A 6,745-nucleotide genomic window follows, 5' to 3' on the forward strand; every position below is an offset into this window, starting at 1 on the left:
TGGTAGTACTTAAGAAGAATGGGAAATTACGAGTGTGTGTTAATCTCAAAAAAGTGAATGCAGCTACCATTAGAGACAACTTTCCTCTTCCGATAACTGAGCATGTTTTAGAACGAGTGGCAAGAAAAGACTCTTACAGCATCCTAGATGATTTTTCAGGATACAATCAACTCTTGGTAGACCCAAAAGATCAGCATAAAACTGCTTTTGCAACAGAATGGGGTATATTCGCCTATCGGGTTATGCCGTTTGGATTAACTAATGCTCCAGCCACATTTCTGAGATTGATGAGCCATGCTTTCAAAGAGTATCTTGGGAAATTCTTAGAAGTATACATGGATGATTTATGTGTACATTCGTTAATCCGAGCTGATAATTTTAAACACCTTAAAAAGGTATTCGAGAAATGTAGACTTTACAGGATTTGCTTAAACCCTAAAAAGTGCACATTCATGGAAAGACAAGGGAAAATTCTTGGACATATAGTGTCTAAAAATGGCATATCTACCGATATTGAAAAGATTCATGTCACTGCTAAATTGCCTAGACCAACAACAATCAAAGGGGTACAAGCCTTCATGGGACATTGTGGATATTACCGACGGTTCATCTACATGTATGCTATAATTGCAAAACCCATGTATATCTTGATTATGCACTTTGAATGGACCGAGGAATGTGAAGAATCCTTCATGAAGCTTAAGCAAGCTCTCACCTCAGCTCCAATATTGAAAGCATCCGATTGGGATAAGGTATTCCATGTACATGTAGATGCTTCAAACTTTGCTATTGGTTGTATATTAGCTCAACTAGGAGATGGGAAAATTGACTATCCTATTTCTTATGCTAGCCGACAATTGAACATGGCAGAAAAGAATTACACAACCACTGAAAGAGAAGGACTAGGAATGATCCATGCCGTTAAAATGTATAGACATTACCTATTAGCCAACAAGTTTGTGTTTTTTGTAGACCACCAAGCCTTGTTATATTTGGTCAACAAACCATGCAGCACAGGGAGAATAGTGAGATGGTTCATCATTCTTCTCGAATTCGATTTCACTGTGGTTGTAAAAAAAGGCACTACACACCAAAGAGCAGATCATTTGTCCAGGATTGTTTCAGGGGAATCACCTAAAGGGGTAGATGATGATCTACCAGATGCCTATTTGTTCTCCATTGATACCTAGATGGTCGGAAAAAATTGTGTCATTGATGACAATAGCTCAAGTGGATTCACCACTTCCTATCAGAATTCCTTTAATCGAGCAATTGGCTATGTATCAATTACTAGCTGGAAGGCTATATAAGAGAAATCAAGACGGGATATTGCTTTTATGCATTAACCCTGAGGAAAAGGATCAATACCTAGGTCAAGCACATGTTACCATAGTAGGACTTCACTTTGTGGAAGACCAAACTATGCAACGAATCTTAAGACTTGGAGTATTTTGGCTGACTATGAGAAAAGATGTTAGATCTTTTGTAAAAGATTGCCCTCAGTGTCAAAAACAACCACCCATTCCTCATGTAACATTGTTTTAAATGTCACCTGTTCCCAAGTGGAGTAACTATCTAGTTACTTACTTATCGAGCAGAACATTTCTTGAGGATGTGAGTAAACGCCATCAAAGAGCAATTGAAACAGAAGCAAGAGACTATGCTCTCATTGGGAACCAATTGTATTGGACAGGTAAAGATCAACATTTGCATCTTCGTGCAAATGAAAACGAGTATATTCCGATTATAGAACAAGCACATGCTGGATTAGCTAGAGGTCACTTTTCTAGCAAGACCACCGCAAGAGAAATCTTGATGGTAGGCATATGGTGGCCAACACCTTTTTGTAGATGCCAAAGAATATGTTCAAAGATGTGATGCTTGTCAACGAGCAAAAATGCCAACACGAGTAGACAACATGCCCTTAAGACCAATGATAGAGGCTAGAGCCTTCGCAAAATGGGGTATAGATTTTGTTGGACTGATACAGAAACCTACTTGTAGTACCCCAGCTCAATATATCATTGTAGCTATGGACTATTTGACCAAATGGGCCGAGGCTAAAGCGACTCAAAATAATGATGCCAGAACCACTACTGCGTTCTTATATGAGTATGTAATCGTAAGGTATGGACTGCCATTAGAGATTGTCAGCGATCGGGGAACTCATTTCCTCAACAAGGTAATAGAGTATTTGATTAATGAGTTTATGGTTATCCATAAAAAATAAGGTCCCTATCACCCACAAGCAAACGGACAAGCTGAGCATACAAATAAAATTCTTAGCTCGGTACTGACCAAAGTGGTTAGTTCAGGAAGGACAGACTGGGAAATGAATCTCCATGCTGCTCTATGGGTTTATCGAGTTTCATTCAAAATAGTTTTAAATGCTACACCCTTTAACCTTGTTTATGGTCTTGATGCCATACTGCCAATAGAATTTCTATTGCCAACATTCAGGGTAGCATAGACTCTTGAGTGGACTAGACATGAATTGTCAGAAAGACTTGAATATTTGGAAAAGCTAGATGAGCAAAGGCTAACTGCTGTAGCTCATATCTATGCACAAAAGCGGAAACAAAAATAGTTTTTTGATTCCCACTTAATCACAAAAATTTTCAACAAAGGGGACTTAGTTCTAGTGTATTCCCTTAAGCAACACATTCCCAAGTTTAAGAAAAAGGGAAATGGACCATTTATCATTGAAGATGTGTCTCCAAGTGGAGCAGTAAAATTGTCAACCCTAGATGGTGAACCAATGGTTAATTGGATTAGTGGGTGTCGTTTAAAGAAATACAATTTGCCACTAACCAATGAATTGCTAGAGAGAATGCATGCAGCCAAACAAAGGAAGATGAAGCGACAACAGGTTATTGATGAAGCTCAAGAGGAAGCTAGACTTCGAGTGCTCAAGCGTAAAGCTGCCCTCAAGAAGCAACAGATACTGATTCCCATCAACACTTTGGAAATAGATGATCGACAATGGGAATTACCTAAAGCACAATTTCAACAGATGACGAGTAGTTAGATGGAATGGATCTGTGCATCAAAGTACAGCTCAAAAATCATAGCACCAATGCTTTGGTGGACACAGGAGATAGAGTGAATGCAGTCAGTTATTCCATGTACAGGAAGGCAACAAGTCAAGCATTAACTACAGGAATAACGACAATCAAAGGATGCAACAAGAATCCAACTCCAACATTGGGAGTAGTAAGCTTGAACGTGGTAGTACATGGATGCTCATGTCCGAATCAGTTTGTATGCTTGCCAGATGAACACATGAATGAGACGATGATTCTTGGCATTCCTTGGATGCGTACATACAAAGCAGTACCAGATTGGGATACGAATCAGCTAAAGCTATCACTTAAAGGAGGGCAACTCATTGTTCCTATTGCACCAAGCAAAGAGAAATGGAAAAGATATAATCAGAAGACCAATCCACAAAGAAAATCTTCTACATCCCCTCAACAAAAAAATGGTACAAGTAGCATGCAAGGAGTCAGGAAAATTTGGGTACCAAACGCACAACTTGTGGATAAACCAAATCAGATCTGGGTGCCTAAAACTTCACCAAAGAAATAGAAGACGGTTCCAAGGATTCGAGCTCAAAATTAGTCATTTATGAACAAGGAAACTAACATGAAAAAGGTTTGGAAGCAATAGGAGCACTTATCTTTTCCACACACCACCACACCAAACAAACAGTGGCGAGTTAAATCTCAAAAGACTCTAAAACACCATGCACCAAGCAGACCGAGCTACCAATGGAGAGAAAAAGCTCGACAACCGTCCAATGTGCTACCAATAGCTCAAGCAATCAGTGTGCTAAAACACCCTGATGGTACTATCAAAGAGAGAGCACATAAGCTACAAGATTTGCTCTTTGAAAGACATCATCAGCAAACCTCGACATCGGAAACCCTTGAGTTATTTACTCAAGACCCAGCTCTTGCACAACATATTGAGTTGAATTGCATTGATCTTCATATCATGGTAGAGCCAATGACGGCTATGCATAGACACAACTGTTCAACCCATGCACGCAGTCGTCCCGGAGAACGCCATCTAGGAGGGGTGGAAGGGTACTTAGTACTAAGTAATTAAGGGCAATGGTTGGAGAGGGAGGAAAAAGTTCCAAATTCACTGATAATATCTTCCCGATGAGTGTAAATAGTGTATATATTATCAGCAAATCATAAAAAATAGTCTTTTTTTGGCTATTTTTCATCATTTTTGTCGATAACGAGGCTTAAAAATGGAGAAATTCAACAAAAAACAATAAAGCTATGTTTTTCAAGGGATTTTATTAATTTATTGGATTTTCACTTTAATTTTTAGAGCATTTTTTTATTTTTTCAAATAAAAAGGTCAAAAATTAATAATAAATAGCAGGGAAGCTCAGATGGAAAAACGGAAGACATGATGGTGATCAGAAAGACAAGGTGGAAAAGCACAAAAATTTTCAACAAATTCAGAAGATGGAAGCGGGAAGCCCAAATTAGGCGACCAAGCCTACTTTTGCAAAATTGTTGCAGCATGAGCTACACGAATCCGATGTTGGAAATTTTTGAGCCTAACATAGATTTCACGGCCTAATAGGACTAACGAGAGAATCTAGGGAAAATTGGTTCGGGAAGTCCATGTATAGATATCCAGCCTAGGCTAAAACCACCTCATTTCCACTTGGAGCCTTTGCAGAGAGAGCATTTCGGCCTCTTTCGCGCAACATTTCTGGAGCCCACAATTTACCTTTTCAGCACCGTCTCACACAATACATGAGGGGTAAGTTCTTTACTAATCAATGATCCATTTTGTATGGCCGGTAGCTAGTCTAAAGCCCTAGAAAAAGCCCTAGAAACCGAGATGTGCACAAAGACCTACGACCTAAAACTGACCATAGCGGCTTGCCAACTTGACCGAATTGGATGGTATTTGAACCATATCATGCCCTAATATAATAAAACCTTTCCATACCATTAGATGATCATTCGGCTGGGGTCAAGGGGGTCCCCAGTAGAGAAATTAGGGTTTTTGGAAAAGGCCAGAATTCTGACCTGACTCCACAGATGGCTTGCTTATGAGGTTCATATACAACCTTGGAGCCCAAACTAGCTCTGGACTAGGTGTGTAGCATTCTGTGATCTTTCCCTTCCCACGGTCTGCCATTGGCTTTAGCGTTACACTGTTTGACTCATATGGGTTTGTTGTGGATAGGGAAGGACACATTTTACGTTTAGGTACCCAAATTTGCTCATTTCCATCATAGTAGCCTTGGGCTTCTAATAGTTGTTTTGGAATCCATCGTGATTTGGTCTTGACTCTCCTAGGGCGCGCTCTTGGTTTTCCGGGGAAATTTTTTCTTGGAATGGATGGGAGGGTTGAGGTAGTTGGAAGTAAGGCCTTGGGGACCCATTGGTATGTACTCTTAGGTCATGCAGGTTGAGTACTTGCAATATTACTGCTTGCTGCAACTACAAGTGTTGAAGTGCTAGGTTCATGGGTAGCCGGCAAAGACGAGTTAACCACCTTGGCTTGTGAATGTTGGCTATCCTTCAACTTTGCTAGAGTTTGCAACTTAGGTGACTTTGCTTGAATGATAGGGGTAAGAGTCGGTGGTCGCGTCGTGACACTACTAGTATCCCAATCAATAGTGCATTTGATTGCCAACATCCACGTGCGTCCCAGGTTTACGTTGCCTTCCATAGCTCCCGCGGGCATGACTAGAAACCTTTGCACTATGCTTCCATTGTCATAGACAATAGGGGTCTGAAGGACTCCAAGAATAGCAGTTTTCTTTTTATTAATGCCCTTGACTTGCATCGTACTCGGGGATAGGGTCGGTTTCCCTAATTGACACCAAACTCCATAGGATAACAAATTGTGTTTAGCTCCTGTATCTAATAAGGCATTGTATAGTACTTTCCCATAGGGGCTATTTAGCTCAATTGGGTATCGTAGGGGTGGCTCAGATTCTAATGAGTCGTCATCTGTGTCCTCGAAAAATGCTTGTGTGATTCCCAGATTAGCCTCTCGTTGGCGTCTAGGACGTTGTTGTCGTTCTCGAGCCTCAACTCTTGCTTGGATTTTTTAAAGCTCTGCTTGTTCCTTGGCAGCCTTCTTTTGATGGATGGCTTGCAACTCTTCCTGGCTTAGAGGATCATAGTATCTTTTGAATTTACTCCCATTAAGGAATCCAATGGTTTCAACTCCATCTAGAGTCTCCACACGAATGGTACCTTGCGGGGTAATTTCACACACTCGATATGGTCCCTTACCAGCGTATTTCAATTTCTTCCTTTCATTACGTATCCCGTACATAAGAACTTTATCACCAACCTTGATGTCTTTATCCTTTAAATGGCTATCAAACCACTTCTTTCTCCTATCCTTCTCCACTAGAGAATTTCGCACAGCTAATTGCCTCTCTTCATCTAGCCTTTCCAAGATATATAATCGCTCCACTAAGGGGTTACCATCCCAACCTTCTTGAGAAGCTACTCGAAGACTAGGAATGACAAACTCCCATGGCATAACTGCTTCTTGGCCATACACCATCTTAAACGGTGTGCAATTAATAGCAACTTTATACGCAGTACCATAAGCCCATAAAGCTGATGTAAGCTTTAAGTCCCAATCAGTGCGATGAGCCTCGACTGTCTTTGTCAAAATGGAGATGAGAGTTTTGTTGGTACTCTCAGCTTGGCCATTTGCTTGGGGATAATAGGATGTAGACTTGTGG

This window comes from Adiantum capillus-veneris, chromosome 16, assembly GCF_014529385.1.
Source record: "Adiantum capillus-veneris isolate H3 chromosome 16, ASM1452938v2, whole genome shotgun sequence".
Lineage (NCBI taxonomy): Eukaryota > Viridiplantae > Streptophyta > Polypodiopsida > Polypodiales > Pteridaceae > Adiantum > Adiantum capillus-veneris.